The 11,072-nt window shown below is 35.6% G+C and overlaps 1 protein-coding gene and 1 non-coding gene across 4 annotated transcripts in view; one reads left to right on the top strand and one right to left on the bottom strand.

The window, feature by feature from the left end:
- The window catches only part of RALGAPA1 (Ral GTPase activating protein catalytic subunit alpha 1), a 270,966-nt gene that overhangs the window by 233,486 nt on the left and 26,408 nt on the right, over positions 1 to 11,072 (bottom strand). The gene's annotated exons all lie outside the window — the stretch shown is intronic.
- Positions 10,399 to 10,543, top strand: LOC125910661 (U12 minor spliceosomal RNA). Its single transcript, XR_007454142.1, has one exon. It is a non-coding gene; the product is annotated as a U12 minor spliceosomal RNA (small nuclear RNA).

The following is an 11,072-nucleotide window of genomic DNA, read 5'->3' as shown; positions in this document are numbered from 1 at the left end:
GCCCTCCCCCACTCGTGTTCTCTCTCTCTCTCTCTCTCTCAAAAATAAACATTAAAAAAAATTAAAAAAAAAAAAAAAGAAAGTTACACAGAGGCTGAGGTGGATTATCTGAAGTTTCAGAACTGGTAAATAATAAAAGATACCAAGAATTAAGAGGATTTAGTCCACTCATATGCACACTGCCCTAAAGTATCTCTCCTTACATTGGCTAATTATATCCTCCCTAACTTCATCACAATACCTAAAATTTCACTCATTAAATTCATTTGTGCAAGCAAAGCATTCCAACACCTAGTGTAAGCAGTTAAACACTATTCATGTAAATCAGTACAAGTTGCTTTCCTCATAACATATAGCAAAGAAGGAAAAGAATTCTGATACATTTGTGAAGATGGGGAGTAAAGAAGATAATATTTATTGAGCATTACTGTTTTCTAAGGATTGAGCTAAACACTTTTCTTTCAGTTTTCTGAATTCTCATAGGAACTTTAAACTTTTATCCTTTAAACTTTAAAGGATAAGTCCTATTAGCTTCATTTTACTCTTCACTTAGTTTATAAAAGATAAAAACTAAACTAAAAAGATTCAAGAAAGCCAAAACAAAACCAAGTTGGTCTAAGTGTAAGGTAAAACTCTATGTCTTATTCCATGCCACTTTGCAAGACAGGTAAATGGCTGTGATATTAAAATTTATGGCTAAATAGAACACTGAGTGCTAAAGGAAAAGTGTAAGAAAAATCATTGGGAAAATGTTAGCAACACTGATTAATTAAAACTTTGATGTGCTCAGTAAAGGGGGTGAGCATTCCATTTTCTTTTTTCCTCTTTTTCCATCTCCATTATGAACTTCTCTTCCTCTGTACCCTCCCTTTAAATGTTGAGGTCTATGAGGAATATGTCCTCTTCCACCTTCATTAAATACTGCAACTTGAACTCTATCTACATACAAAAATACCTCTCAAAGCCATAGCTGCTATTTCACACCCTCTCTTGAGTATGAGTCTTATACATTACCTATCCAATTACATCTTCCACAGATACCTCTCACTCAACTTGCCCCCCAAATGAATCCACCTTCCTTCACCTTCTCTAGCTTTTGAATGAGTTTGAAATGAATTTCAGCCTTCAAAGAGAAGTTGGTAGTACCACCTATCTCTGAAGGCTGGCATTCACTTTCAGACTCATTCCCCTCTCTTTTGGGTTCTGTCCACCATCCCCCCCCCCCCCCCCCCCATCCCTCAACAAATAATTCATTTCCTTGCCAAGTTTACCTTCCTAAATACTTCTGCAATACATTTCTTTCTCTCCGTTCCCTACTGCCCACCACCCCCCATCATTTAGTTTCATACCTTGTGGTCTCTTGCCTGAATTTTATTAGTCTCTTATCTACTAGCTCTCACGCCATTCTCGCCTTTTTATCCATCCTCCAAATATTACTACCAGAATAATTTAACTGTATCATTGATCTGCTTCCAGGGCTTTCCAATGCAAACAAGATAAATCCCAGGCTCATTCAGATGACATACTAGCACTATTTTTTTTTTCATTCTGAACTACTCACTACCTTGTCTATTACCCACTACACAGTAAATAATGTCACAAAATAAATTTACATCCATACAATTAAATAGATAACCACTAAAAATATTCATTAAAAAAACATTTTTATGAAATGGAAAAATGTTAATAAGAACTTCTATTTTAAACAAACAAACAGAAATAGACTATCAAATACAGAGAACTGGTGGTTGGCAAAGGGGAGGGAAATGGGAGCAATGGGCAAAAATAGGTGAAGGGGATAAAGAAGTATAAACTTCCAGTCATAAAATAAATAAGTCACTAGGATGAAAAGTACAGTACAGGGAATATAGTCAGTAACATTGTGATAACTTTGTACAGTGACAGATGATAATTATACCGATCATGGTGAGCATTTTATAACACATGTAATTGTCAAAACACTATGTTGAACACCCGAAACTAGTAATAATATTGCATGTCAAGTATATTTCAATAAGAAATAAAAATTAAAAGTATAGAAATTAAAAAGTTAAAAGGTTAGAAGTAATATCATTGAGTTGGTGGAAGAAGGCAATTCAAAAATCTTCTCCATAAAAGCAATGAAAACCAAAAACAGTAAAAAATTAACATTTTTAGAAACCTAGAAATTAACCAGAGGATTATTAACAACCAGGAACATTTGTTCAAGGATAATGGATAAATCTTAATAAGAACAGTGAGCTTAGCAGCATCTCAAACTTACCCTATTCCCATCCTTCTCTCCCCCCCTCCATAACAGCCTTGAAAAGCAATAGCCCACAATCACAGTCAAGAACCAATACCCTAATCAGTCCCTGGAGGAGTCAGAACAGGACAGGAGCCTTTTCAAACCCTCAACTTAAGACAATTATCAGTATTTGACTTATCTAGCTTTTCCCTGGACAATCCCACTTGCAAAAACTGTCCTTATTTGACTTAACTCAGAGTCCACACAATCCAACAGCCTCTTCCCTGGGAACATCTGTTGAAAACAATCAGTGGCAACTGTTTAATAACACAGCAGCCTGAGGCAGTAATCACTGATGAGGCAAATAACAAGCTAACCAATAAAAAAAGATAATAATAAATAAAAACCAGGTGCACACACACACACACACACACACACACACACACACACACACACACCCCTGAAAACAAAAACCTTAAAAAGAAAAGCTAGGGAATGAACTATCCACAGGGAACGTTGAAAATCTCAGACAATTTAATGGGAATACACAAGGCCATCTGTATGCATAAGGCTGCAAGCATGCTCTGGAAAGACTAGAAAAAGACCTAGGTTTTCATCTCTGGCTGACCTTCAGATTCTACACAAGAAGGATGTGAAAACTAAAACAGAATTGTAAACTGTCTGGTTAATACTGATCGTGTCCCCGATACACACACAGAACCCTTTGGCAAAGACTAGAAGACTTACTGATCCAGGCTTATATGAAGTCTCTATTCAATCATTAGCAGACCATGAAGATAAACAAGCAAAGTTCTGGTCATGTAGAAGGAAAAAAACAGACTGCAGAGAGTTAGTTCAGTAAAGTCATTACAGAAACTCACAGCAACAACAAACAAACAGAAATAACAACAACCCCTGGGAAGGAAGCAGAAACTGGTTGCCAGAGTTGCTACATTATTTAAAATATCAAGATATCAAGGCACCTGAGTGGCTCAGTCGATTGAGTGTCTGACTTTGAGGATCTCACAGTTTGTGAGTTAGAGCCCCGTACCCAGCTCTGTGCTGACAGCTCAGAGCTTGGAGCCTGCTTCGGATTTTGTGTCTCCTTCTCTCTGCCCCTTCCCCGCTCATGCTCTCTCTCTGTCTCTCAAAAATGAATAAACGTTAAAAATTTTTTAAGTAAATAAATATCAAGATATCAACAAAAATTGCAAGACACACAAAAAAACAAAGTATGTGCCATATAAAGGACAAATTAAAGTTAACAGAAACTCTCCCTGCAGAAGCACAAAAATTAGATTTAATAGATGCCACCAACTATTTAAGTATGATTAAAATAACAAAGGAAACCATGTCTAAAGAATTTAAATAAGCACAGCAAATACACAATGCATTAAAAAAAAATCATTCACCACGATCAAGTGGGATTTTTTTCCTGGGATGCAAGGATGTTCAATATTTGTAAATCAATCAACATGATACACCATATCAATAAGGATAAAAACTATATGTCATTTCAATAGACACAAAAAAGCATTTGACAAAGTGCAACATCCATTCGTGGAAAAAAAAAAACAACAAAGCAAGTTTAGAGGGAACCTCAACATAATAAAGTCCTTATATGAAAAACGCACAGCTAACATCATACTCTATGGGGGAAAACTAAGAGCTTTCTCCCTAAGGTCAGGAAGAAGACAAGGATGTCTGCACTAACGACTTTTATTCAACACAGTACTGGAAATCCTAGCCACAGAAATCAGACAACAAAAAGAAATAAAAGGCATCCAAATTGATAAGGAAAAAGTAAAACTTTCACTACTTGCAGAAAACATGATACTACATATATGACACCCTAAAGACTCCACAAATAACCTACTGGAATTGATATATGAATTCAGTAAGGTCACAGAATATAAAATCAATATACAGAAATCCACTGCATTTCCATTAACTAATAATGAAGTAGCAGAAAAATTAAGAAAACAATCCCATTTACACTGCACCAAGAACAAGATGATACCTAGGAAAAAGTGTAACCAAAGAGGTTAAAGACCTGCACTCCGAAAACTATAAAACACTGAGGAAAGAGATTGAAGATAACACAAAGAAACAGAAAGACATACCATAATCATAGGTTGGAAGAATAAACATTGTTAAAATGTCTATACTACTCAAAGTAATCTACATATTTCACGCATTCCCTATCAAAATGCCAACAGCATTTTTCACAGAACTAGAACAAACAATCCTAAAACTTGTATGGAACCACAAAAGACCCTGAATAGTCAAAGAAATCTTGAAAAAAAAAAAAAAACTGGAGGTATCACAATTCCAAACTTCGAGTTATATTACAAACCTGTAGAGACCAAAAGAGTATGGTACTAGCAAAAAAAGAAAAAAAAAAAAAGACACACAGATCAAAGAAACAGAATATAAAGCCCAAAAATAAACCCAGAATTATATGGTCAATTAACCTTCGATAAAGAGAAAAGAATATGCAATAGGAAAAAGTCTTTTCAACAAATGGTGTTGGGAAAACTGGACAGCTACTTGCAAAAGAATGAAACTGGACTACTTTATTACACCATATACAAAAACAAACTCAAAATGGATTAAGAATCTAAATATGAGACCTGAAAGTATAAAAATCCTTGAAGAGGCACAGGCAGTAATGTCTCTGACATTGGTCATAGCAACATCTTTCTAGATGTGTCTCCTGAGGCAAGGGAAACTAAAGCAAAAATAAACTATTTGGACTACATCAAAAAAAAAAAAAAAAACCCTTCTGAACAGCAAAGAAAACAATCAACAAAACTCAAAGACAACCTATTGAATGGAAGAAGATATTTGCAAATGGCATATTCAATAAATGGTTAGTGTCCAAAATGTATGAAGAAGCTATACAACTCAACACCAAAAAAAACAAATAACCCAGTTGAAAAATTGGCAAAAGATATGAACTGATATTTCTCCAAAGACATACAGATAGTCACATGCAAAGATGCTCAACATCACTTATCATCAGGGAAATGCAAATCAAAACAAGGCGATATCACCTCATGCCTGTGTGAATGGCTAAAATCAAAAACTTAAACAGTAAGTGTTGGCAAGTATGTGGAGAAAAAGGAACCTTGTGCACTGTTGGTGGGAATGCAAACTGATGCAGCCTCTGCGAAATACAGTATGGAGGTTGCTCAAAAAATTAAAAAAATAGAACTACCCTATGATCCAGTTATCACACTACTGGGTATTTACCCAAAAAGAACAAAAACACTAATTCAAAGGGATACATGCACCCTATGTTTATGCAGTATTATTTACAATAGCCAAACTATGGAAGAAGCCCAAGTGTCCATCAATAGATGAATCGATAAAGAAGATGTGGGGTGTGTGTGTGTGTGATATGTATGCACATATATGTGTACATATATGTACACACACAACACACACACACACATATATATATACACACCATATACACACAATGGAATATCATTCAGCCATAAAAAATGAAATCTTGTCATTCGCAACAACAGATAGATCTAGACAATATAATGCTAAGTGAAATAAACCAGTCAGAAAAAGACAAATATCTTATGATTTCACTCATTTGGAATTTAAAAAACAAAACAAATGAAGAAAAAAAAGGGAGAGAGACAAAATGAAAAACATCTGAATCGTCAAAATAAAAAGTTAGCTAAGCCAAAGACAGGTTAGTTGACTATCCAGTCTGAGGAAGAGTATGAAAAAATAATGAAGAAAAATGAACAGAGCCTCAGAGCCTTGTGGCTCACCATCAAACATGCCAATGTGCGTATAATAGGAGACCCAGAGCAGAGAAAAAAGAAACAAATCATTATTATTTCAAGAAATAACAGCTGAAAACTTCCTGAATTTGACTAAAAACATCTGTGTGCATATTCAAGAAACTCAATAAAATCCAAGGGGAATAAACTCAAAGAAACCCATATCACATAAAACTGACATATCACAACAAAACTGTCAAAAGACAGGGGCGCCTGGGTGGCGCAGTCGGTTAAGCGTCCGACTTCAGCCAGGTCACGATCTCGCGGTCCGTGAGTTCGAGCCCCGCATCGGGCTCTGGGCTGATGGCTCGGAGCCTGGAGCCTGTTTCCGATTCTGTGTCTCCCTCTCTCTCTGCCCCTCCCCCGTTCATGCTCTGTCTCTCTCTGTCCCAAAAATAAATAAAAATAAAAAAAAAAACAAAACTGTCAAAAGACAAAGAATCTTGAAAGCACCAAGAAAAAAGCAACACATCACTTAATAAGGAAGCCCAATAACAAAAATATCTGATTTTTCATTAGAGAGCATGGTGGCTAGGGGCACTTGGTGGCTCAGTCAGTTAAGCATCCAGATCTTGATTTCGGCTCAGGTCATAATCTCATGGTTTGTGAGATGGGGTCCTGCTGATAGCACAGAGCTTGCTTAGGATTTTCATTTTCTCCCTCTCTCTCTCTCTCTCTCTCTCTCTCTCTCTCTCCTTGCCCTTCCCCTGCTCTTGCTCTCTCTCAAAATAAATAAATGAACATTAAAAAAAAATGGTGGCCAGAAGGCACTGAGATGATATAGTCAAAGAGCTCAAAGAAAAAGGCTGGCAACCAAAAATTCAATATCTACCAAAACTTAATTAAGGAGAAATTAAGATATCCCCAGGTACACAAAAACTAAGAATTCATTCCTAGCAGACCTACCCTATAAAAAATATTGGAGGGAGTCCATCAGGCTGAAATGAAAGGATTCTAGATTAATTCAAATCCATAGGGAAAAAAATACTTTGACATATAATGAAAACACATTTATGGCATTCAGCTAAAGTAGCGCTAAATGGAAAATTTACAGCTTTAAATGTCTAAATGAAAGTAAAGATCTAAAAATCAATAATGTAATGTTCCACCTTAAGAAACTAGATATTAAAAAGTAAAAGCAAATTAATGCTAAAACATGCAGAAGAAAAGAAATAATAAAAACTAGAATGGGAATATTTGAGATAGAGGAACATACACACACACACACACACACACACACACACACACACACACAGAAACATCAATGAAACCAAAACTGATCCTTTGAAAAGATCAACAAAATTGACAAACCTTTGGCCAGACTGTCCACGACAAAAAGAGAAGATTCAAATTACTAATTTGGACTGGAAAAAAGGACATTACTACCAACAGTACAGAATTTAAAAATATCATAAGGGAATACTATGAGCAACTATATGCTAGCAAATTACATAACCTATAAGAAATGGACAAATTCTTAGAAAGACATAAAGTACCAAAACTGACTCCAATAAGAGAAAATCTGAGATCTATAAGAAGTAAAAAGAAGACTTATTAATAAAACTGATGTGAAAGAAAAGCCCAGAACCAAATGGCTTCATAGGTGAATCCTGTCAACATTTTCAAAAAAGAGAGAACACTTTCCAACTCACTCTATGAGGCCACTATTATTCTCATTCCAAAATCAATCAAAAAAACTACAGATCTATATTCCTTATCAATCCAGACACAAAAATCCTAACAAAATACTATAAAACTGAGTATGAAAAATATAAAAAGTACTATACACCATGACCAAGTGGGATTTATCCCAGAATGCAGGGTCAGTTCAAATCCAAAACTCAGTCATTGCAATACATCATATCAATATACAGATAAAAACCCACATATAATAGTCTCAATAGACACAGAGAAAGTGCTTGGCAAAATCCAACACCGTTTCATGATAAAGACACTCAAAAACTTAGGAATAGAAAGTAATTTCCTCACCCTGATAAAGGGCATCTATGAAAAATCCACAGCTAACTTCATACTGATTGGTGAAAGACTAAAAACTTCACCTCTAAACACATGAACAAGACAAGGATGTCCCTCCCCTTTTGCTACTGTTACTCAACAGTGTACTGAGAGTGCTAACCAAAGAAATTAGACCTGAAAAAGAAATAAAAGCCATGCATATTATAAAAAAGAAGCACTTAATCTCTATTCACAAATAACATGATCTTGGATATTTAAAAAAAGTCCTGAGGAATTTACTCTCTCACACACACACACAACTGTAAGAGCTAAAAAACAAGTTCAACTAGGTTGCAGAATACAAAATGAATATACAAATCAACTGAATTTCCATCCACTAGCAATGAATAATCCATAAATGAAAATAAAAAAACAATGTCATTTACAATAGCATGAAAAGAATAAAATATTTGTGAATAAATGTAAAATTTGTACACTAAAACTATGAAATATTGCTGAGAGATCATAAAGACCTAAACAAACTGAAAAACATTACTTGGTCATAGACAAAGAAGTAATACTGTTAAGATAGAAATACTCTCTCAAATATATCTAAAGATTCGATGCAACCTCTATCAAAATCGTTAAGTGGCTTTTTGCAGAAATTAACAAACTAATCCTAGGGGTGCCTGGGTGGCTCAGTCAACTGAGTGTCCGACTTCAGCTCAGGTCATAATCTCGTGGTTCATGAGTTCTAGCCCTGCATGGGGCTCTGTGTTGACAGCTCAGAGCTTGGAGGCTGCTTCGGATTTTGTGTCTCCCTCTCACTCTGTCCCTTTCGAATTCACACTCAGTCTCTCTCTCTCTCTCTCTCTCTCTCTCAAAAATAAACATTAAAAAAAAAAAACCCTTATCCTAAAATCCATAGGAAAATACAAGGAACCCAGAATAATCAAAACAATCCTGAAAAAGAACATCAAAAGCTACAAATTTCCAGTTGTAAAATAAATACATCACGGGGATGTAATGTATAGCATGGTGACTATTCCTAATAATACCATATTGTATATTTGAAAGTTGCTAAAAGAGGAGATCTCAAAAGTGCTCACCAGAAGAAAAAAAAATGTCTGTAATCACATATATGGTGATGAATGTTAACTGGACCCATTGTGATGATCATTTCACAATATATACAAATACTGAACCATTATGTTGTATACTTCAAACTAATGTAATGTTATAGGTCAATTATACCTCACTTTTAAAAAAAGAAAAAAAAAGAATAAAAAGACCAGATGCTTTCAAATTTCTAAACTTACTACAAAGTTACAGTAATCAAAACAGTGTGGTATTGGGACAATAGATATAGAGATGAATACAACAGAATTAAGAGTCCAGAAATAAGCTCTTACACTAATGGTCAAATGATTTTCAACGCAGGTATTAAGACAACTCAACTGGGATAAAAATATGTGCCAAAGAACGAGGTGGATGGAGTGCCTGGGTGGCTCAGTCGGTTGAGCAACTGACTTCGGCTCAGGTCATAATCTCACGGTTTGTGAGTTCGAGCCCCACGTTGGGCTCTGTGCTGACAGCTCAGAGCCTGGAACCTGCTTCGGATTCTGTGTCTCCCTCTCTCTCTGCCCCTCCCCGACTCATGCTCTGTCTCTGTCTCAGAAATAATCATTAAAGGGGCACCTGGGTGGCTCAGTCAGCCTGAGCGGCTGACTTTGGCTCAGGTCATGATCTCGCGGTCTGTGAGTTCAAGCCCCGCGTCGGGCTCTGTGCTGACAGTTCAGAGCCTAGAGACTGTTTCAGATTCTGTGTCTCCCTCTCTCTGACCCTCCCCGTTCATGCTCTGTCTCTCTCTGTCTCAAAAATAAATAAACGTTAAAAAAAAATTTAAAAAAAAAGAAATAATCATTAAAAAAAAATTTTTTTAAAAGAATGAGGTGGAATCACTATCTCATACCATACACAAAATTAACTCAGAATGGACCAAAAGCCTAAATGTAAAACAAAAATTATAAAACTCTTAAAAGAAACATGATCTTGAACTAGTCAATTATTTCTTACTTATGACACCAACAGCACAACCAACAAGGGAAAAAACAAACTGGACTTCATCAAAACTCACAACTTTTTTTGCCTCAAAGAATACTGTAGAGAAATTAAGACAATCTACAGATTTCTGAAAATACTTACATATTAAACATTTTATAACTGCTTACTATCCAGAATATGTAACTCCTAGAACTCAACTATAGAATGAAACATAATTCAATTAAAATTAGGCAAAGGATTTGAATAGACGTTTCTCCAAACAAGATACACAAATGGCCAATAAACACGTGCAAAGATGCTCAACATCATTAGCCATCATGGAAATGTATATCAAAACCACAATGAATGCCTTAATGAGTAAGGAAAACAATGATTCAAGGTGACACCCAAATTCTGACTGCTAATGTGAGACAAACTTTTGAATGGGTAAAGTTTGCCCCTAAGGTGACTTGTCTACTTTGCAAGATGCCTTGGAATCGCCATCTGCCCGTGCCCCACTTAACACTGAAAGAGCAGAGTGGTATGAAGATAAGACTGAAGAAATGCTTGTTTCCCATAAAAAACTGGATCGGCCTCCAAGGAAAAAAACAAAAACAAAACAACCACGATGAGACACCACTTCCCATCCATTACAATGGCTATACTCAGAAAGATGGATAATAACAACCATTGACAAACATGCAGGGAAATGTCTGTACACTGGTGATGGAATATAAATGATACAGCTGCTTTGGAAATGGTCTGGCAGTTCCTCAAAAAGTTAAATACAGAATTACTGTATGACCCAGCAATTCAACTCCTGGAATAGTATATACCCAAAATTAAAAACAAAACCATATTAAATGTTTGTACATAATTATTCCTCATAGTCAAAAAGTGGAAACAACCCAAATGTCACCAACTGATGAACAAAATGTGGTATATCCCTACAACTGAATTACTATTCAGCCATAAAAAGGAATGAAGTACTCTTAAATACTAAAACATGGATAAACCTTGAAAACATTATGTTAAATGAA

The sequence above is a fragment of the Panthera uncia genome (assembly GCF_023721935.1).
Source record: "Panthera uncia isolate 11264 chromosome B3 unlocalized genomic scaffold, Puncia_PCG_1.0 HiC_scaffold_1, whole genome shotgun sequence".
NCBI lineage: Eukaryota > Metazoa > Chordata > Mammalia > Carnivora > Felidae > Panthera > Panthera uncia.
The sequence above is the reverse complement of the archived record's forward strand: the minus strand, read 5'-3'. Positions and strand labels throughout refer to the sequence as shown.